This window comes from Bos javanicus, chromosome 14, assembly GCF_032452875.1.
Source record: "Bos javanicus breed banteng chromosome 14, ARS-OSU_banteng_1.0, whole genome shotgun sequence".
NCBI lineage: Eukaryota > Metazoa > Chordata > Mammalia > Artiodactyla > Bovidae > Bos > Bos javanicus.
In genome coordinates, this window is record NC_083881.1 from 46897284 (window position 1) to 46920860 (window position 23577).

The following is a 23577-nucleotide window of genomic DNA, read 5'->3' on the forward strand; positions in this document are numbered from 1 at the left end:
GGCAGGAGGAGAAGGGAATGACAGAGGATGAAATGGCTGGATGGCATCACTGACTCAATGGACATGAGTTTGAACAAGCTCTAGGAGTTGGTAATGGACAGGGAGGCCTGGTGTGCTGCAGTCCATGGGGTCACAAAGAGTCGGATACGACTGAGTGAACTGAACTGAGTGTATGTATGTCAGTGCTACTTTCTCAATTCATTCCAGCCTCTTCTTTCCCCATCGTGTCCACAAATCTGTTCCTACATCTGCATCTCTCCTGTCCTGCAAATAGGTTCATCAGTAACATTTTTCTAGATTCCATATATATGAACTAATATACGATATTTGTTTTTCTCTGAGTTACTTCACTCTATATGACAGACTCTAGGTTCATTCACATCACTACAAATAACCCATACCTATGTGCTCTTACAGGAACTATGTTACTTCTTCAATGTGACTTAACCTGCTGTTTGTGTGTCTTTTCCTCTTGAAGACCAGAACCCTGTCTTGCTTAACCTTGTATCTCCAGGTAGAACCTGGCATTCAGCAAATGGCTATTGAATTACTGAATGCATACTTTCATGAATGAATGGATGAGTAAGTGAATCTCCCTTTTTGAGGAATCTAAGGCTTGGCTTAATTAACTATAGCCAATTAACCAAAATGTGTTAAGGCCGCTTGCCTTGGCTCACATAGTTAGTGGTGGTTTTGTGGTGGTTAGTGAGGTTTTCCTGACCCTACTGCTCTATACTGTCCATGAAGTGACTGTCTTCGGAAGGCAGGTCAGTTACATGGTGTCTAATGACTATGTATGAGTGCCCATCCTGACTGTTCTCCATGGGACAACATTTATCTGAAATTAAAGTGAAGCAAACAAACCTTTACTCACGCTGTTGTTCTCTTCCCCCAGAATGGTCTGTGCTTATCTATAGCAGTAGGCAGGACTAAATGATCTGATGTGGTGAAAACACCACAGAAGAAAAGCTTGCCCCGAGGCTCCATCACCTGGCAGTGCTCACACAGGGTCATTTTAATAATATTTTCCATTTCACTTTCCATTCACAAAACACTTTGCAGCCATCAACTAATTACTCTTCTCTGATCAGAGTCAATAGTTGTCCACTGCATTACCTTTAAATATTTAACTGTGTTCAGAGAAGAACAACAGAATCCCCAAATCAGCAGTCGCCTGACATTATCAAATGACAGATAACACTTTCTGGGTTCCTCTAACCAGGACTATGATGCTCTGTATAACAAAGCTCCTGCCCCCAATCCCTCCCAGCATCAGGGTCTTTTCCAATGAGTCAACTCTTCGCATGAGGTGGCCAAAGTATTGGAGTTTCAGCTTCAGCATCAGTCCTTCCAAAGAACACCCAGGACTGATCTCCTTTAGGATAGAATGGTTGGATCTCCTTGCAGTCCAAGGGACACTCAAGAGTCTTCTCCAATACCACAGTTCAAATTTCATGGCTGCAATCACCATCTGCAGTGATTTTGGAGCCCAGAAAAATAAACTCAGCCACTGTTTCCACTGTTTCCCCATCAATTTCCCATGAAGTGATGGGATCAGATGCCATGATCTTAGTTTTCTGAATGTTGAGCGTTAAGCCAACTTTTTCACTCTGTTCTTTCACTTTCATCACGAGGCTCTTTAGTTCTTCTTTGCTTTCTGCCATAAGGGTGGTGTCATCTGCATATCTGAGGTTATTGATATTTCTCCAGGCAATCTTGATTCCAGATTGTGCTTCGTCCAGCCCAGCATTTATCATGATGTACTCTACATATAAGTTAAATAAGCAGGGTGACAATATACAGCCTTGACATACTCCTTTTCCTATTTGGAACCAGTCTGTTGTTCCATGTCCAGTTCTAACTGTTGCTTCCTGACCTGCATACAAATTTCTCAAGATGCAGGTCAGGTGGTCTGGTATTCCCATCTCTTGAAGAATTTTCCACAGTTTATTGTGATCCACACAGTCAAAGGCTTTGGCATAGTCAATAAAGCAGAAATAGACGTTTTTCTGAAACTCTCTTGCTTTTTCGATGATCCAGCAGATGTTGGCAGTTTGATCTCTGGTTCTCTGCCTTTTCTAAAACCAGCTTTAACATCTGGAAGTTCACGGTTCATGTATTGCTGAAGCCTGGCTTGGAGAATTTTGAACATTACTTTACTAGCATGTGAGATGAGTGCAATTGTGCGGTAGTTTGAGCATTCTTTGGCATTGCCTTTCTTTGGGATTGGAATGAAAACTGACCTTTTCCAGTCCTGTGGCCACTGCTGAATTTTCCAAATTTGCTGGCATATTGAGTGCAGTACTTTCACAGCATCATCTTTCAGAATTTGAAATAGCGCCACTGGAATTTCATCACCTCCACTAGCTTTGTTTGTAGTAATGCTTTCTAAGGCCCACTTGACTTCACGTTCCAGGATGTCTGGCTCTAGGTGAGTGATCACACCATCATGATTATCTGAGTCATGAAGATCTTTTTTGTACAGTTCTGTGTATTCTTGCCACCTCTTCTTAATACCTTCTGCTTCTGTTAGGTCCATACCATTTCTGTCCTTTATCGAGCTCCTGTTTGCATGAAATGTTCCCTTGGTATCTCTAATTTTCTTGAAGATATCTCTAGTCTTTCTCATTCTGTTGTTTTCCTCTATTTCTTTGCATTGATCACTGAGGAAGGCTTTCTTATCTCTTCTTGCTATTCTTTGGAACTCTGCATTCAGATGCTTATATCTTTCCTTTTCTCCTTTGCTTTTCACTTCTCTTCTTTTCACAGCTATTTGTAAGGCCTCCCCAGACAGCCATTTTGCTTTTTTGCATTTGGTGACTTCTATTTCCCATATCCCTTTATCTTAATGGGATGGACTTATTCTTGGGGATGGAATGAACTAGTTTTCTGGATAAGGACCTCCAAGAAAACCCTACTGAATGGAAGCAAATAGTTTATGTGAGTTGCTTGTTAAAATCCTTAAAATGATTCTTTGAAAAAGGTTGACAGGAATCAAAGGACCAGACAGATCAGATGTAGCAATACCATGAAACCATCCATATATATAATCCTTTATTATCTACTGCATGTGGTGTATAAATGCTTTTGGACAGAAAAATGAATATGCCAGTATAATTATTTTGTCCATAGAGAATCATTTTTGTATTCTGAGTCAAATTTTATTTTATTTCTTTTGATATGCAAAAACTTCACTTTTTTAATGTATGTATTTTGATGAGTTTAGACATAGTCATATATCTATGAGAATCACAGACATTTTTGAAAATTGTGCTTGGGGAATGAGGGAAGTAAAGAAAATATTCAGTATTTGAAAAGAAAAATCCTCCATTTGACTCTTGGCTCAGAAATAAAATTTCTCAGTTTTAGAGAAAATGTGTGGTATCCTGACTTTACAGTCTTTCAAATGGGAAAAAATATACATCCTCCACTGAATTGCAATAATGGCTAACAATGCATTGAGAGCTTATTATGTGCCTGACAGTGTCTGCTGGGCTTGCCTTCTTATGGAATTTTAAATGTTACTCGAAAGACTGCTGTTCCTCTAGCTGCAAATTCAGATCCTCTCAGTCAGCCGTGGGTAGTCCGCAAGGCTTACGGCTACTAACTCTGCAGAAATCTGATAGTGTGCCAGCAGGCAGGACCTGTCTTTGCAGCTTTGCTTGTTCGCAGTTGGGGAAGGGACTGTCTTACACGATTCTCATTTTGTCATGTCATTTTCCTTGGGTGCAGTGCCCTGTCATATGACGCTATGACATGGGGAGCAGAACCCGAGGCTTACGTTTCCAGTGTCATGGCTGCCAAATGCACGCTCCCCAAGATGTTAAATCAAGAGGAGGTGACTACGTGCTTGGGAGAGACTTCGATTCGTGGGTCCTGAGACTGACACTAATCCAAAGGCAGCTGTAGGCAGCTATTTTGGATTTGATGCAAATGTGAATCACAGCTGTCAGGCACTCTCTGATTGTGATTGACATATTTACTGTTGACAGTACAAGGTGAACCTGGCATTCCTCTTAGACACGTGGCCCTTTGCCTCAAGACAATGTTCAGGATGAGAATAGAATGTGGGATTTTGTTCCAGATGTGCATCTGCCCGGGTATATTTTTTAAAAACTCTCTTGAGAATTCTCCAGGCTTCTCTTGACTGACAGCTAGCACAGAAGTCTTGTCATCCAAACATGTAAATCTTCTGACAACTGGCACACGTGTTGTTTATAGACAGGGTTTAAGATCTTGAGCGTGAGGGCTCTTCATAGCTGTTGGTTCCTTATATTATCACAATTCTTTGTAAGTTTGGGTTCCTCATTGACCACTGGATACTCTCTGACCAGAGCTGATGAAAGGGCATAAGTTCCTGAAATCATAGTAACAAAGAATGGTCCGGAGAGGTTTTTTATCTTACTTGGTAAGGTCCAGTATTCTGGATAATCTAAAAGTTTCTAACACATTGGAAAGATTGAAGGTGAGAGGAGAAGGGGATGACACAGGATGAGATGGTTGGATGGCATCATAGACTCAACAGACATGAGTTTGAGTAAACTCCGGGAGTTGATGATAGACAGGGAGGCCTGATATGCTGTGGTCCATGGGGTCGCAAAGAGTCGGACACGACTGAGCGACTGAACTGAACTGAACACATTGCTCAGGACACATGGTTTGTAGAATGTTAATGGGTGCCAGGAAAGACTCTGTCGTCAAGTAAGTCTGGAACTTGGGAGGCTCATGATGCCTCACTCTTGGAATGTCTGGTGCTTGATATAAGTTCTGAGAGGCTTCCAGCCAAGGTGCTTGTAAAATGTCAATCATATGACCTCAAATAATTGTGGAATGCTTTCCAATAGTATTTCTTGTATCTTTTAACATCTGTTAACACTGTTTAGGCTGCATTTTAGAAAATACTCATATGTATATGAAAAAGACTTTCATTCCCTAAAGCTAATTTTCCAAATGTGACCTGGCAACTCTAATTATGAAATGAGAGGAGAAGAAATGTGCAATTTGTCTGGAAATGGCAGGATAGAAGCCTTGCAAGCAAGAGGACAGCTGGTGATTTAGCAGCTGGGCACTTACTCTGCAAGGCTCAACTCAGGTCCTCCCTGCTGACGATGGCTTCTCTGGTGACCCCATCACCTCTCTTTCCTGCTCATACCACTCACTTGACCAAACTGAGTCATATTCATGAAGAGTAAGCATTTGAAACTGACTTGAAAAACACAACTCCTAACCCTGACTTTTCTTTTAAAATCCTGAGCTCAGGCCTCTTGTTTTAAGTGATGGAGAACCAGAGTAGATATTTTCAGTTACTTTTTATATGCATAGATCACATCACTACATTTTTTTTGATACTTGGAATTACTGGTTAAAAGGGTATGAATTTTGTGAAGACTTTTGCTACCTACTACCCGAAATCCTTTCAGAAAAGTTTTACTAGTTTACATTTCCATTGGTTTTGTATGAAAGTGACTCTGTTGATGGACAGGATGTACCTTTACATATTATTAAGTTATTATTAACTCATCATATGATCATTAGTCCCTGAGAACAAGAAGGAACAAATAGGCTCCCAGTATATACTAGAGGCTATGTGCTCTCAACTGAGTAGGTAACTCTGGGGCTTTCAGTTGTTTATGGCTGCCTGGTGATGGTTGCTTGGTGATGGCAGGCTGCCATCAACTGGCTCAGGAGTAACCAGTGTAGCATCCAAAAGCCTCTGGCATTTCCAGCAAAGAGTTTTCCTTGTCAGGTCCCATCTACACACTTTAACTGGGCCTGCACATGGCAGCTGTACAGTGGCATGATAGTTGCATGTTTGATCACCTCACCCTGCAAGCCCAGGGAGTACCCTCACCAAGGAATGCAGCCAGGTCTGTCAGATCCCGTTATCTAGGTGGGCAGCCCGTTCTTCAATCTTGCAAGTCCTTCTCATAAAGTAGAGCTGAGAAAAGGATTTGTCCTGTGGGTCCTGATATTCCCTAGACCCTATAACACCAAAACTAAGAAAAATAGTAAGAATAAAGCTCACATTTTTCGAGACCAAACCCTATCCCCAAAACTGTCTGACCACTCCATATGCATTGTGCTGTGCTGTGCTTAGTCGCTCAGTCGTGTCCAACTCTTTGGGACCCCATAGACTGTAGCCCACCAGGCTCCTTTGTCCATGGGAATTCTCCAGGCAAGAATAATGGGGTAGGTTGCCATGTCTTCCTCCAGGGGATCTTCCCAACCCAGGGTTCGAACCCAGGTCTCCCACATTGCAGGTGGATTTTTTACCATCTGAGCCCATGAATACTGGAGTGGATATCCTATCCCTTCTCCAGGGAATCTTCCCGACCCAGGAATCAAACTGGGGTCTTCTGCATTGCAGGCAGATTCTTTACCAGCTGAGGTACTAGGGAAGCCCCATATGCATTAACTGGCAGCTAAATGATCTCTTTAAATCAGTCATCCACTTATGAAACTTTTCAAAAACTTTCCAAATCACTTTGAGTAAAAGCCAAGAGTCCTTCTTAAGACCATCAAGGCTCTATGTGGTTCTCCCATCTGGCCTCCCACTTCCCCTACTGTAACCTGTAGTAGGTGAGGGATGTGAACTCAGCCCTCACTCTATTCAGGACAACTGAACCTCCTCACTTTTCCTCAGATATGCAGGCACATTTTGGCTTCTGGACCTTTGCATATGCCCTCTCTCCTCTGCCTAGAATATTTTGACAATGGATATCTCTGGCTGAATACCCACTTTCTTCTCCTCTTTACTCAAAAGTCAGTCACCTTCTCAGTGAAGTTGTCTTTGGACAATTTACTGATTTGTTATTCAAATGTGTTTTTTTTATTTATTGTAACTGCATTAGGTCCTTGTTGCTGTGTGTGGGCTTTCTCTAGTTGTAGTGAGCAGGGGTTCCTCTTCATTGTGGTGCTCAGGCTTCTCATTGTGGAGTGCTTCTCTTGTATAGCAGGGGCTCTAAACCGCAGGCTCAGTAGATGGGGCGCATGGACTTGGTTGCTCCATGGCACATGGGATCTTCCCAGATTGAACCCGTGTCCCCTGCATTGACAGGCAGACTCTTAACCACTGGACCACCAGGGAAGCCCCTCAAATCTGCCTTTCTTGATTGATTGATTTTTTTTTTCCATAGCACTTAACATGATCTATATGCTTAATTTGTCTGGTGTAAAGTCTGTTTTCCCCTATTAGAATGTAATTCTCAGAGGGAATTTGTCTCTCTTTGTTGCAGTGGTATCACCAGCAGTTGGAAGAGCGTCTGGAATATAATAGATGCTCAGTAAATATTTGTGCATAATGAATAAACTCGCCTAACTCTCATATCAGCCCTGGGGGAAGTTTCTGTTGTTTTCTTCAGTGTTTTTGAATGAAACATCTTAGACTTTGAGAGGTTAAGTAATCATCCCAGCAAGCAGCAACACTGGAGTTTGAGCCCCCCTCTTAGCCACTCCTCCCCTTGAGAGCTGTGAGAAATTAAAATCACCCATGTGCACCAGGTGGCACTAGTAGTAAAGAACCTGCCTGCCCATGCAGGAGACATAAGAGACATCGGTTCAATCCCTGGGTCGGGAATATCCCCTGGAGAAGGAAATGGCAACCCACTCCAGTACTCTTGTCTGGAAAATCCCATGGACCAAGGAGCCTATACAGTCCATGGGGTTGCAAAGAGTCAGACAGGACTGAAGTGACTTAGCACACACGTGCACCTAATGAGTTTTAGCCTCCAGAGCCAAATATTCAAAACTCCAAGCTGGGCCCAACCTAACATTCTAAACAGAGCATTGTATTCTGCCTCACAGGACTTCCCTGATGGTCCAGCAGTTAAGACTCTACAGGTCTTCCCCGGTGGTCCAATGATTAAGACTGCACTTGCAGTGCAGGGTCATGGGTTTGATCCTTGTTTGGGGAGCTGAGATCCCACATGCTGCATGGCATAGCCAAAAAGATTTCTGTCTCATGTTCTGACCTTCAACCAAACAAACTGTGGTGGTGCCTCTTCTCTGATTTTGCTCACTCTGCTTTCTTCCTCTCCAGTGAACCAGTGAAGTTGCTCAGTCGTGTCCGACTCTTTGTGATCCCATGGACTGTAGCCTACCAGGCTCCTCCGTCCATGGAATTTTCCAGGCAAGAGTACTGGAGTGAGTTGCCATTTCATTCTCCAGGGGATCTTCCCAACCCGAGGATCGAACCCAGGTCTCCCACATTGCAGGCAGACGCTTTGCTGTCTGAGCTACCAGGGAATCCCTCTTTCTCTCAACTGATTGAAATTCTTTCCATACATCTAGGCTCAAGTCAAATGCCACATCTCCCCGAAGCCCTCTGATGATGGTTCTCTTGTTCACGTAGTTGTACATCACAACTTTCTTCTTTCTACATTTCTTACAGCAGAGGCCACATCTGTTTGACTTTTGTCTTTTCCGTGATGTTGTATGGACACTCTCAACCCCCAAAATCTATTTACCAAAAATACAGATGCCTCATGCCACAATGGGGTAATATATTCTACTGAAGGTCACTTAAGTCATGTCTGACTCTTTGCAACCCCATGGAGTATAGCCCGCCAACCTCCTCTGTCCGTGGAGTTCTCCAGGCAGGGATACTGAAGTGAGTTGCCATTTCCTTCTCCAAGGGATCTTCCAGACCCAGGGATTGAACCTGAGTGTCCCACATTGCAGGCAAATTCTTTACCATCTGAGCCACCAGGGAAGCCCCAACATATTCTAAGTGGGGAATATTTCCAAACATGAACATCTTAATCCATGAAAATAGAGTTTGATGCTGAACATGAAGCTCAGTTTAGGAAAGAGAAGGACTAGGTGTCTCATTGGTTACATAAAAATCACCAATCCACTTAACCAGCACAATCTAGAAAATCAGTCCAGCCAGGGGTTCAGTTGTTTGACATTTGTGGACAGAACAGCAAATATAGATTGAATTTCCTCTGCTTTATATGGTGTTATTTTGCTGTTATATAAAATGCCCTTAGACATTGAAGGTGCTCTACAAATATGAACCTGCTATTTCTTTCAGGAACACGTAATCGAGTCAGAGTGTGGTATGGAGAATGAGAAAGGGAGGATGTATTGAAAACAGATACACATCTCATGATATTTTACATCCTCATAAATAAGAATGCACTTTAAAGCCATATGTGTAACGTCATCTTACATGTAACAGCAGAGTTCAGTGTATTGGATCAGGAGGAGGACTTGGGAAACTTACCCTTTCTTGTGACTCCGTTTGTAATTTTGGACTGCTGACTCACTGGGTAAGCACTGTGATCTCAATGACTGAATGGGACAGGCGTATCTTAAAAACAAGATATTTTAAAATAAAATAAATTATACATATATGTATATATGGGCTTCCCTGGTGGCTCAGGTGGTAAAGAATTTGCCTGTAATGCAGGAGACCTGGGTTCCATTCCTGGATCTGGAAGATCCCCTGAAGAAGGGAATGGCAACCCATTCCAGTATTCTTGCCTGGAGGATTCCATGGACTAAGGAGCCTGGTGGGCTACAGTCCATGGAATCGCAGAGTCAAACACAACTGAGCGACTAACACTTTTGAAAGTTATGACCAACCTAGATAGCATATTGAAAAGCAGAGACATTACATTGCCAACAAAGGTCCTCTAGTCAAGGCTGTGGTTTTTCCAGTGGTCATATATGGATGTGAGAGTTGGACTGTGAAGAAAGCTGAGTGCTGAAGAATTGATGCTATTGAACTGTGGTGTTGTAGAAGACTCTTGAGAGTCCCTTGGACTGCAAGGAGATCCAACTAGTCCATCCTAAAGGAGATCAGTCCTGGGTGTTCATTGGAAGGACTGATGCTGAAGCTGAAACTCCAATACTTTGGCCACCTCATGCGAAGAGTTGACTCATTGGAAAAGACTCTGATGCTGGGAGGGACTGGGGGCAGGAGGAGAAGGGGACGACAGAGGATGAGATGGCTGGATAGCATCACCAACTCGATGGACGTGAGTCTGAATGAACTCCGGGAGTTGGTGATGGACAGGGAGGCCTGGCGTGCTGCGATTCATGGGGTCACAGAGTCGGACGCGACTGAGCGACTGAACTGAACTGATAAAACATTTATGAAACAACCTTAAGTTTTTAGCATCTGAAATATCATAAGAAGCCAAATGCAGTTTCCCCACCCCCCGCCCCCCCGTGAGGTATTGCTTGGCATAATTAATCAATTAATTAACTGATTAATTGTTTAATTAAATTACCCGTCAGTTTAATCCAATCTACCTACCCCTGCCTTTTCTCACTTTTTCAGGAGCTTTTCATTGCCTGTTGCCTCCCTGCGTCTCCCTCAAAGCCCAAACAACAGACTGATGGGGATTTGAGAGGAAGGATAGGCACTAGGCCCCCCGAGAAGGCACCCTAGATCCTGCCTAGATGAACGATGAAATCAGTGATAAGGACTTTTATGAACCACATTACTATTTGTACTGCCAGCGCTATTTTAGAAAATTACATTTTCTAGTAGATCAAAAATATGCATTTACACATGTCTTAGCGGAGGTCTTATACTTTAGATCAGGAAACCATGACGGCCAGTCATTTTCAATCCTGACACACCTCTGAATCAACTCAAAGGTCTTAATTAAACCAAAGTAGTCTTGCCTGAAGCACAAATGCTGACATATCATTAATACACCTTGAAATTGTTTTTCCTCAGCCCTGGGCTTGAATAAAAAGCTTTAGCATCTGCTTCTGAAGCTAGATCCAAACCTGGGTCTCTAGACTGTCATCTTTGGGGCCTTTTAATAAAGGTCCATGAAGGAAGGTATCTATTGAGAAATTGATTTTTGAAATATGGGGTTAAACTCAGTTAAACAGGTTTTTTCCCACTTTTTTTTTTTTTTCCTGCTAAATTTCTCTGAGTCATTAACATGCTATACCAGGCATTGTGAATCTCCGAAGAGAGAATATAGCATGTATGTTCCCAAAGTTATTTGACCAGGGAATCCCCACGCCTCTGGTTTTTTTTAAGGGCATCTGTAAGACTCATTTCTATGGAGCACATTTTGGAGAATACTTATGAGAATTATAAACCCCGTAAAACATAAAATCCTCATATAAATCATGTGTATAAATAAATCCTTTCTGTAGAAATGTGAACAGTAAACATATCTCTTATATGGGAGAAGGAGACATCCATGGATGAAAACTCTGGGCACCCACGATCTTTAGGAGGCAGAGTTGAAACATGAGCCAAGAGAAAGCCAAATAAAGAGATCCTGACTTTCCTAACAGTACAAGAGAGAAGACAGGACATCAGGTTCAGTTGCTAATTGAATCATAATTAACATGGATTTAATTATAGTAAGCATAAGGTCAGACAGATTTGATCATGAAGACCAGAAGACTGTAATCTGTTTTTACAGTACCAGGGTGGAACCAGACCTTTTAATTCTCATCTTTCTTGCAGAAATTAACTACCATTCATTTTCCATTGAAATTCCACGTGATGACAGCTCTAGGATGTGCACCTTCAGTGTCTACTTAACATTCGTTGCTATTGAGACAGATGCCTTATGGGGCTCTTTTTGTGTCTGCAGATGTGACTGGTCAGAGTGACTGGTCAGGGTGACTGTTCTGAGAGGTTGCTGGAGCCGTGACAACTCAGTATGAAAGGAAGATGAGCTCTCATCTGCAGCTTCTCCAACTGCTAATCTAGTGATTTCACACTTTTCAATTCCCTCTAAGTAACGAGCTAACTACTTAAATGTTCCTTTTGAAAATAGGTTCATTTATTGGCTTAATAGCTTAGGGTGCATTGTGTGCAAATTCAGCCCTGAGGGCCCAATCAGAAGATGACAAATGTCTGGCTTGGCCACTGCAGGAATTGATTGAAGGAGCCTCCTGCAAGCTTCTTGGTACTCTGCCGAACAGGAATTAAAATGCAAACAAGACATTGTCCCTAGCTTTAGCGATACCGCTGAGAGGTTTTCCACCTGCTAAAGTGGAAGGAACTGAGGCCAGTTCAAAGGAACATCTTGGCTTAAAAAAATAAACAAAAAATAATAAAGGTTTTCAAATGGATGTTATTTTGAAACAGAGCTATATGTTTCCAAATATGGCAACTTTGCAGGGATTCGAATAAAAATTGTGCAGTGCGAATTTTACCTTGCCTGTCTGGTAAGGTAACACTGGGCAAGGCTACTCAAGGTCCTTCTTTCTCTGCAAAAATTGGGAGTAGGATTGGATTGTCTGGGAAGTGTCTCTGGCTACAGAGACTGTGTGATGCAAGCTGTAGGGAGTGACCTTCCTTCTCCTCCTGGCTCCTGTTGAGACCAGAGAAAGTGGAGCTTCATGCCTCCAGCTGAAGCAGGGCACCAGAGACCTCACCTGCCTCTTCTACCACTTATTCCATCTCCTCTATGATCATGAACTCTGTTTAGCTTCTCAATTCAATCTGATCCATACTGTTTGAGTGGACCATAGCACAGAGAAAGAAAAAGTCAGTCTCAAGTTCAGAAACTACTCAAATTGATTTCCAAAGAAAAATCATAGCAATAGAGAGTGAAAGAGATTGTATTATCACTAGTAACTGAAAAATACAAGAGTTTCCTTCAGGTACAGCTGTATCCAGGTGCTAAAATGGCTTTGACAACATTTTCTTACAGCTCCTTTGTCTTCTGGTTTGGCTTTATTCTCAAGCAGGTTCTCCCTTCATAGGAGTAAAATGGCTACCAGTAGCTCAAGACTTCTATTCCAGTATAGCAACCCCAACAAAAATAATTTCTTCCTAAGTCCCAAGATTCATTTAACATTTGTCAAACAAGTGGTAGGAGATATAGCCATGGGCAAACAGGTGAAGCCTCTGCCCATGCTGGTTGGAACCTCACTAGAGGAACTTGGGTGGAGTGTGTGTCCCTGCCAATTCCTGTGTTCAGGGGGTTGGGTCTCCTCTCTAGCCGGGTTAGGTCTGGATGACTCCTGTTGCCATCCAGCAAAGTTGATGTTTCAGAGGAGTCCTCCCTTGTCCCCACAATCTCACTGTCTAAATGATGCTTTCTGTTTCTCTCCTCATGAGGCTCATTATCAACTCCAGTTTCGGAAGTAATGACAATGATAGTAAATGTTTATTGAATGGCTTTGCATGTATTAACTCATGCAGTCCTGTAACTATAAGGGTTAATTTTGAATCCATACTGGATTCTGCTTCTGTGACTTTAATTCTTATTCTGCTACCTTTGTTATTATTTATTATTGTTGTTCAGTCCCTCAGTCATGTCCACCTCTTTGCGACCCCATGGACTGCAGCACACCAGGCTTCCCCGTCCTTCACTATCTCCCAGAATTTGCTCAGACTTAGTCCATTGAGTCCTTGATACCATCCAACAGTCTCATCCTCTGTTTCCCCTTGTTATTATAGGCATACATAATGGTCTGCCTTGGCGGGCCCTGCCCACCCCTCTCTGCCTGACCCTTGAGTTAGGGTGCCTTTGTTTGGCTCACAGGGAGATAGCCTGACCCTGCCCAACTGTGAAGGGCTGTAAGGAAGTGAAACTAACACATCCCCCTGCCTGAGACTTGCCATTCTGGGAGATATTTGCAAGAATTAAATAGTCTTTTTACTTTGTTTCCTCACCTGTCCCCATCTCTGATCCATAAAAGAACCTTGCTTCCAGGCCCTGACAAGATGGCTCTTTTGAGGCACTAGCCTACTATCTTCTCGGTCAGCTGGCTTTCTGCATAAAGTTGTCTTCCTTGCCTCAACACCTTGTCTCACGAGCAGAGTGAGCTCGGACCCAGTAACGGTCCTCACCACAACCCAGAGGTTACGTGCTCTTTGTGATGACCACGTAAGGATGAGTGAACAGGGGTACCGAGAGGCAGGGAATGTTGCCGCGGTGCCCAGTGAGGCTGGTTCCTCATTGAGGATAAGCCGGCAGTTATTACTCTTTTCCTCCCATCTGATTCCTTTCCTATAGCAAGGGGACAAGGTGACCTAAAGAGAGTTCAGGGGAAAAAGAGTGTCATCCTTTCTAAGCAGCAACCCCTTGAGGTGTATTTCACCTCATGTAATAGGTATGTTTCTGAAACATGTTTGAAACTCTCCCTTCTACAAATCAATTCCTTTTATAGTCTTTGACAAAACACCCAATGTATCATAGACTCTGCCTTTAATGGAATTTTCTTTCTTTTTTTTTTTTTTAATGGAATTTTCTTGAATGGATGATGACTTGAACGAATTAGGCACTGTTTGGAGCTTGGGAGTCTTTTTATGAGATGGTGGTTTTTGTTACAATGGGTGCTTGTTAAAAATGGGTTCTCACCTATAAGCCATCTAGCTCATCCTAATTGATAAGTTGACTCCATCTTTATGACTATTGCGCCTCTGTTCTTACAGAATTGGCCACCTTCTGATTTACTCAAAGGGAATAGTATGGCTTTGTACCACTTTTGCGGATTTTTTAATATCTTTTCTGCAGCTCAGAAACATACCAGCTACTTTCTAGCCTCTCTGTAAAGGTCACTTGTGTTCTTGTGATGCTTCTAGTAGAATAAGTTCAGTTCAGTCGCTCAGTCATGTCCGACTCCTTGTGACCCCATGAATTGCAGCATGCCAGGTCTCCCTGTCCATTACCATCTCCCAGAGTTCACTCAAACTCACGTCGGTCGAGTCGGTGATGCCATCCAGCCATCTCATCCTCTGTCATCCCCTTTTCCTCCTGCCCCCAATTCCTCCCAGCATAAGAGTCTTTTCCAATGAGTCAACTCTTCACATATAGTGACCAAAGTACTGGAGTTTCAGCTTTAGCATCATTCCTTCCAAAGAACACCCAGGGGTGATCTCCTTTAGAATGGACTGGTTGGATCTCCTTGCAGTCCAAGGGACTCTCAAGAGTCTTCTCCAACACCACAGTTCAAAAGCATCAATTCTTTGGCGCTCAGCTTTCTTCACAGTCCAACTCTCACATCCATACATGACCACTGGAAAAACCATATCCTTGACTAGACAGACCTTTGTTAGCAAGGTAATGTCTCTGCTTTTCAATATGCTATCTAGGTCAGTATGCTACGGTCATAACTTTTCTTCCAAGGAGTAAGCATCTTTTAATTTCATGGCTGCAATTACTATCTGCAGTGATTTTGAAGCCCCCAAAAATAAAGTCTGACACTGTTTCCACTGTTTCCCCATCTATTTCCCATGAAGTGATGGGACCAGATGCCATGATCTTAGTTTTCTGAATGTTGAGCTTTAAGCCAACTTTTTCACTCTCCTCTTTCACTTTCATCAAGAGGCTTTTGAGTTCCTCTTCACTTTCTGCCATAAGGGTGGTGTCATCTGCATATCTTAGGTTATTGATATTTCTCCCGGCAATCTTGATTCCAGCTTATGCTTCTCCCAGCCCAGCATTTCTCATGATGTACTCTGCATATAAGTTAAATAAGCACGGTGACAATATACAACCTTGACGTACTCCTTTTCCTATTTGGAACCAGTCTGTTGTTCCATGCACAGTTCTAACTGTTGCTTCCTGACCTGCATATAGGTTTCTCAAGAGGCAAGTCAGATGGTCTGGTATTCCCTTCTCTTTCAGAATTTTCCACAGTTTATTGTGATCCACACAGTCAAAGGCTTTGGCATAGTCAATAAAGCAGAAATAGATGTTTTTCTGGAACTCTCGTGGTTTTTCAATGATCCAGTGGATGTTGGCAATTTGATCTCTGGTTCCTCTACTGTTTCTAAAACCCTCAGTGATCAATGCAAAGAAATAGAGGAAAATAACAGAATGGGAAAGACTAAAGATCTCTTAAAGAAAATTAGAGATACTAAGGGAACATTTCATGCAAAGATGGGCTCGATAAAGGACAGAAATGGTATGGACCTAACAGAAGCAGAAGATGTTAAGAAGAAGTGGCAAGAATACACAGAAGAACTGTACAAAAAAGATCTTCATGACCCAGATAATCACGAAGGTGTGATCACTCACATTCACCTAGAGCCAGACATCCTGCCTGGAATGTGAAGTCAGGTGGGCCTTAGGAAGCATCACTATGAACAAAGCTAGTGGAGGTGATGAAATTCCAGATGAGCTATTTCAAATTCTAAAAGATGACGCTGTGAAAGTGCTGCACTCAATATGTCAGCAAATTTGGAAAACTCACCAGTGACCACAGGACTGGAAAAGGTCAGTTTTCATTCCAGTGCCAAAGAATGCTCAAACTACCACACAATTGCACTCATCTCACATGCTAGTAAAGTAATGCTCAAAATTCTAGTAGCATAAACTTGAACTAAAGATTAATCCCTGTAATTCTATTCCTGACTAAGTTTGGTGAACCCAGGTGACAACATTGTCTTTAGGTGGCCAATTACTGAGCCTCTCAACTAGGTAATGATAGAAAATGGAAGCAACCTAGATGTCCATCAGCAGACGAATGGATAAGAAAGCTGTGGTACATATACACAATGGAATATTACTCAGCTATTAAAAGAATACATTTGAATCAGTTCTAATGAGGTGGATGAAACTGGAGCCCATTATACAGAGTGAAGCAAGCCAGAAAGAAAACCACCAATACAGTATACTAATGCATATATATGGAATTTAGAAAGATGGTAACGATAACCCTGTTTGCGAGACAACAAAAGAGACACAGATGTATAGAACTGTCTTTTGGACTCTGTGGGAGAAGGTGAGGGTGGGATAATTTGAAAGAATAGCATTGGAACATGTATATTATCATATGTGAAACAGATCGCCAGTCCAGGTTCAATGCATGAGACAGTGCTCAGGGCTGGTGCACTGGGATGACCCAGAGGGATGGGATGGAGAGTAGGGTTCAGAATGGGGAACACATGTACACCCATGGCTGATTCATGTCAATGTATGGCAAAACCACCACAATATTATAAAGTAATTAGCCTCCAATTAAATAAATTAAAAAAAGAAAAATGAGGGGAAGTAGTTGTTAGATGCCCATTGGCTTTGACTTACTCTTTGAAATATTGATTCTGACAACTGGTTTTTGTATGTTATTGACACAGCAGAGCCTTCAAATGTGCAGTAAATCAGTCTGCAAATGTGAGGTGTAACCCACATGAGTAATCATCTTATACCGGATACATTAAAATAATTTTGTCTTTCCTAAGTGAAAGTGAAAGTGTTAGTCACTCAGTCATGTCTGACTCTTTGTGACCTCATGGATTGTAGCCTACCAGGCTCCTCTGTCCATGGAATTCTCCAGGCAAGAATACTGGAGTAGGTTGTCATTTCCCCCTCCAGGGGATCTTCCCGACCCAGGGATCAAACCCAGGTCTCCTGCATTGCAGGCAGATTCTTTACCATCTGAGCCACCAGGAAAGCCCCTGTCCTTCCTAAAACCTTTAGAAAAGGCAGACAAAGGTTTTTGAGAAGAACTTATGTTTGTCAATTGATTAGGAAAATGAAAGATCTATCCACTCTCCCTTTAAAGGAGTTGATGTTTCTTGGCGCTTTGGAAACAGAAGACAAAATGCCTTTGACCATCAGGTCATCAATTTCAGAGGCTGTTGTTTTCTGGGTAGTTAGAGTTCAAGATTTGTTATGTTTGACAGTCATTTGTAGCTTCCTTCTGAGTAGAATAGATTTTCAAATTACAAATCACCAGGCAAGCATCAAACTGAATGCAAAAATCAATGACCCATCACAGTTACAAGCATGTTGATGGCCATGGCATGGTGAGTAGACCATCGCAGACAACGACATGCTTGAAGAGGAACAGACAAGGGCGGCTTTGTTTACCCACTTCTTATCTCTGCCTTCTGCTCCACCACCCTGACCTGCCATAGAAATGTGTCAGTGAATTTAAGTCAAGTAATAATCTGTGACTAATCTATATGCAGCTTCTAAGCCATTTCCTTCACTTCATTTTAGCAGAGGCTTCTGCTTTCCACAAATGCCCTCCATTCACAGACTCCCTCCTGCCATCCTAATTTACATACGGGCTCATCCTTCCAACAGCTTCTTATAACCCTGAAGCTCTGTTGGCAAGAAAATGGAACTCTATTTTTTAAGATCTTCAACTGGAAGCCTGTGGCTGCTCAACGGGAAAAGCCAAGCTTCTTTTATTATTACTTGTAACAACCGCTTCTGTTTCTGTTTCGGAACCAAACTTGGGTCTCCCCACCTGAGCAGTAAAGCCAGTCTACTGACCCTGGGTTGTGGTGAAGGACAACTGCACCAAGCAAGGAGTTCAGGACAGAGAGTCCTCAAAAAGGCTGAATTCTCTGATGGGCTTCAGCAAAGCATTGTTAAAAACAAAGTGAGGGAGCAGGGTCTTGGGGTGTGTGAGCAGCTTGTGCGCAGTTCTCTGATTGGTTGATAGTGAGATAACAGGGCTGTGTCACAGGAGTTAACATTATTTATCCTGAGGCACCAGCAGGTCTGGGGGCTACATGCTCATGATCATCAAGTAGTTAATTTCTTCTGTTGGTGGTGGTTTTAGCATCAATAAAGCAATTCAGGATGTGTACATCATATACTGTTGTCTAGGTCCTTCAGAGAAGACCTACAGCAGAGAATGTTGGGGAGGGGTCTGTCCCAGGGACGCCCTGTAGGGTCCTGTGCCATTTCTGGGGACACGTTCTACTTGCAGGCACTGTGGTAGCATTTTTGAACCTGTCTCATAGATTCTCTGGAGGCGTCTGTTTGGTCAACATGGTTTCTCCCATTCGATAGATAGATAAGGAGACGGAGCTTCCGAGGAATTAAGTAACTTGTCCAAAGTGGTTTAAGACCAGGTGTACTCTCAACAACAGCACAAAAATCAGAGACCTGGAGACGAGTGTCCCTTTCAAAAGGACTCCTTCTTTATAAAAGCTCATTTTAAAACTTGTTTTAGAATACTTTTAGAGTTAAGCAAGTTGTAAAGATAGGACAGAGAATTCCTTTATATCTTGAACCCAGTTTCCCCTGCTGTTAACATCCTGTGTTAGCTTGATACATTTACATAGTATGATACACTTATCATAGCGAATGAAGCAGTATGGGCACATTATTATTCACTGATTTTTCATAACTTATTTTTATTTCTTGAGTGTTTGCCTAATATCTTCTTTCTGTCTCAGCATCCCACCCCAAATACCACATTTCATTTAGTTATCACGTCTCCTAAGGCTCTTCTAGATTATGACAGTTTCTCAGACTTCCCTTGTTTTTGATGACCTTGACAGTTTTTGAGGAGTTGTGAGCAGATATTTTGCAGAATGTCCGTTAATATGGATTTATCTGATGGTCTTCTCTGGGATCTCAAGACTGCTGCACAAACACATGATCGCTTCACCAGGAAAACTTGAATTAGCTTTAAATTGTCAGAGCCTAGGCACACAGATAAGGACAGGAATTCTCTGCTACTTCAGGGTCAGTTTCAAATGAGTCATTTAGGCAAAGTATGTATATTTACCAGGTGGCTCAGTGGTAAAGTATCTGCCTGTTAAGCAGGAGATGCAGGTTCGATCCCTGGGTTGGGAAGATCCCCTGGAAAAGGAAACAGCAAACCACTTCAGTATTCTTTCCTGGGACATTCCATAGACAGAGGAGCCTGGTGGACGACAGTCCATAGGATCGCAAAGAATTGGACACGAATTTAGCAACTAAACCATCACCACCACATATATATGTACAGCAAGGACAGCTACATTCATCTGGATGAGCCAACAGAAGAACACATTTCATAAGAAATCTTCCACCCCAGAAATCTCTCTCATACCCACACACAATGCACCAGATATTTATAAGAAAGTTAGAAGTTTACAGACTAATAAGGTGAGCGAAGCCATGATTTCAATTAATGATAAAATTGTCATTGTAAATGACATGTTTGTGGCCAACAAAAACAGATGTCCATGTAACAATTTGGAGCCATCCAATGCATAAAGCAATTTGTAGATAATCTGCTAAGCAGATATAGTATCAAAATGTATTCATTGTCAATTAGATGTACATCCAGGCTGTTTGTCTAATTGACCAGTTAATTTCCAGGCTGTCTCAGGAGCTACTAAACATGGTTTACAATAGAGCCCTTGGTACTGCACCTCAGAGTGACCTAATGTTGATAAACAAAGGAACAGATTCCCTGCTTGTTCAAAGTACAGAGAGTTCAGGGTGCTGCGTTCTGTATGCAGAATCAGGTGCTTCAACAAGCTGTTGTTGACTCAGTCTGAATCGGTAATGCAATAGTGCCATAATGTATCATCCCATTTGAATGCCTGGCAACTGAAACCATTGTTAAAAAAAGACATCTTTCACCAAGATTGGAGACAGAGAAGAAAAACCTTTTCTGTGAAGCTTTTTATGATGGATGTTCTATAAAACAGAACTGATATTGGCCATTTGAGTGAATGACAAGGTCTCTCCCATTCTCCCCCAGCTCCTGCCTTCCAGGAGCTTCCATCTCAACTCCTGGTGTTCAATTGAAAGTTCTTCTTAATATCAGCTACACTCATTGTCTCCCACTTTGATAACTGCAAAGAAAAAGAACAATTTCCACTCCACCCTCCAGAAAAAGAACAATCCAGGCTTCCCAGGCTTTCCAGTGGTTAAGAGTCTGCCTTGCATGTAGGTGACACAGGTTCAACCCCTGGTCTGGAAAGATCCCACATGCTGTGGAGCAACTAAGCCCCTGGGCCACAACTACTGAGCCCAAGTCCTAGAACCCGTGCTCCACAATAAGAGAAGCCGCCGCAGTGAGAAGCCCACACACCACAACCACAGAGTAGCCTCCACTCGCTGCCACTAGAGAAAGGCCCACGTGCAATAGCGAAGACTCAGTGCAACCACAAATAATAAAATTAATTTAAAAATTTAAAAACAATTCCAATTTCTTTCTGAAAGACTATCCATTAGAATAAATAGACAAGATATATTACAAAAGGGATAGGATCCTCTGAAGCAGCAGTCAAGGTGATTTTTCTAAGCATCCCACTGATGGCATAGGCTCCTGTTTGCGGTTCTCTGCCACTTCTCCCAGCTGCCCTTGGCTCCAGGTGTAGCCATGATCCTGGAATGCAGCCAGAGAAAGAGTTGGAAGAGATAGGAGGTCTCTGATTGTTGAGCAGCACACAGGCTTTCTCCTCCACTAAAGGGCTCTAAATATTCTTCATGGCGCTTGGTTTTGAAGCCCCTTGTCATCTGGAAGCCTGCATCGCATCAGAAGTTGGAAGCAGTCTGTTATTGATTGCAGCTGCGTCCTTGTTTGGCAGAGGAAGAAGGTGTAGAAAGCAAATGTAGTCCCATTTGGCAAGGACACCTTCCAGGTGAACAACAGTCAGGAAAGATGTCTAGAGGCACAGTTAAGAGCTGCAGAGACAGAACTGACAGGCCCCGGGGTAGATAATTAGTGCCTTGTCTTTTAAAGGGAACCTCCCTCTCAGAAGTGCATGCATGCCTGCTCAGTCACTTCAGTCCTGTCCAACTCTTTGTGACCCCATGGACTATAGCCTGCCAGGCTCTTCTGTTCATGGGATCCTCCAGGCAACAATACTGGAGTCGGTTTGCCATGCCCCCCTCCAGGGGATCTTTCCAACTCAAGCATTGAACCCGTGTCTCTTGCATCTCTTGCATTGGTGGGTGGGTTCTTTACCACTAGCACCACCTGGGAGCCACCCCCCCCCACCCCGCCCAGAAGTACTGGGAACAGAAACCAGCTTCCCCTGTACCCTTGGCTTACCAGGACCTAGGACAAATTTGTGCATTTGTGTGTGTGTGAATGTGAATGTATCACAAGCCCTCAACAAGCTTGTCTCACCTCCACATGCACTGGCATTTCGAAGGCTCAGTGTATTTCACACTTATCATCAAATGCCATCTCGCTTGATGTAGAGAAAACAAATAGTAATTGAGTTCCTCCTCCTGCCTCCATCTCTGAACTGGACCTACAGACAGGTATTTGGGGATTCGCCTCAGAGGTGTTCATCACTCAGAAAAACCCCTAAAAATTCCTGATATGATGCTCTGCCTTTTTCCTGAGACACATATTTGAATTTTTTCCTTCAAAGTATGAGTTATTTATCTGCTGAGTGAACCTAACTGCCAGCCCAGCAAGCACGTGATAGTGGAGTTTTGTTGTAGAAGGACAGCAACTCTTAAGATAGAATCAAGACTCGATTCCTTTGTCGGAAACAAGAAGTCCTGAAATGTATACTGTTTGCTGGATTGGAAATGGCAACATAGATAGAGTCAAGAGGACTTCAGGTTAAATGTGGATGATTACACGTAAATGTGTATCTTCTCTCCTGCTTGAAGAGTCACTGAGACCGAGGAAGGAAATTTATAAAGTGGAAACTAATGAGAGCCAAGAGAACAAAACAAGAGGCAATAGGAGGCAAAAAATGGTAACAGTTACTTGGGAAATGGGAGTGGATGAAGGAGCAGTGACCGAGCAAAGTAGAGGGAGTTATGTGCTGGGCGCCTGCTGATGCAGGTACCGCATGAGTTAGATGGCCAGCATCCTCGGAAGCAGGAGAGAGGCAAGGACTGAGTGCAGGCGGGGACTGGCCGTGGGAGACATTGTACTATGCATCCGGATTCCCAGGTCTTTTTCCAGTCCTCAAAGCCAGGTGTTTTCTCCCCCCACCTGCCCCAAAACACACACATACATACGCATCCATATTCACATGAAAGTTTATTTCTTGGAAAAACTTAAACTCAGGATCAGAACCTGTGATGGAACTGAACCACAAAATGGAACCATATACAGCAGAAAAAGTGGGTGAGGGTGAGGCTGAAAATGGGGGTGGGGAACGAAGTGAAAGCCTGCAGAACTGTAGGGCCCAGTCCTCACATCTCCACAGACTGGCGGATAGCCAAGTAAGAGATGCAAGGATTTGCCAGCAAAGAACCTAAACAGCTATAGAGAAGAGACTTGCAGCTATTGGTACTTAAAGATCCTGAAATGTTGACGTTCAGTTCACTGCTCAGTCACCCTATGGTAAAGACTGCCAGTCAACAAGCCCCACTTACTCACACAAAATTGAAATTTTAGTACCTCCTCCAAATATTGCCTGGTATTTGAGGAAAATCTTCAGTATGAAAGACTGAGGCCAAAATAACAAACAGACGAAAGGAACTGGGATGAGAGTGACGTGAGTGGAAAAAGAAATGCTGGAAGGAAATACACACATTGACCTCAGGGAGATGTAATGATATATTGCTCCCCTGCTTTGGGAGGGGAACAATCAGTGGAAAAAAAGAACATGGTTGCTAAAATTAAAAATTTAAATCAAAGTTTTGAAAATAAAATGGAGGAAATATTCTAGAAGACAATAAAAAGACAATACAAAGAAAATTCAAGAAAAATATAAGAAAATTAGAACTCCAGTATTAAAAATTTTCAACATGTAGAAATTCCAGAAGAAAAGGGAGAAATTAAGCAGTAATACCAAAAATTTGCCTAGCACTGAACAAACATCAACTACCAGATTAAATTGGCTCATTCAATGCCTAACACAGTGAATAAAAGAAAAGCTACACCAAATACAGTATGATAATATTTCAGATATCAGATATACAGAGAAGATCCTAAAATCAGAATGAAGTTGGGCCAGAAGACAACAAAAGGATATCA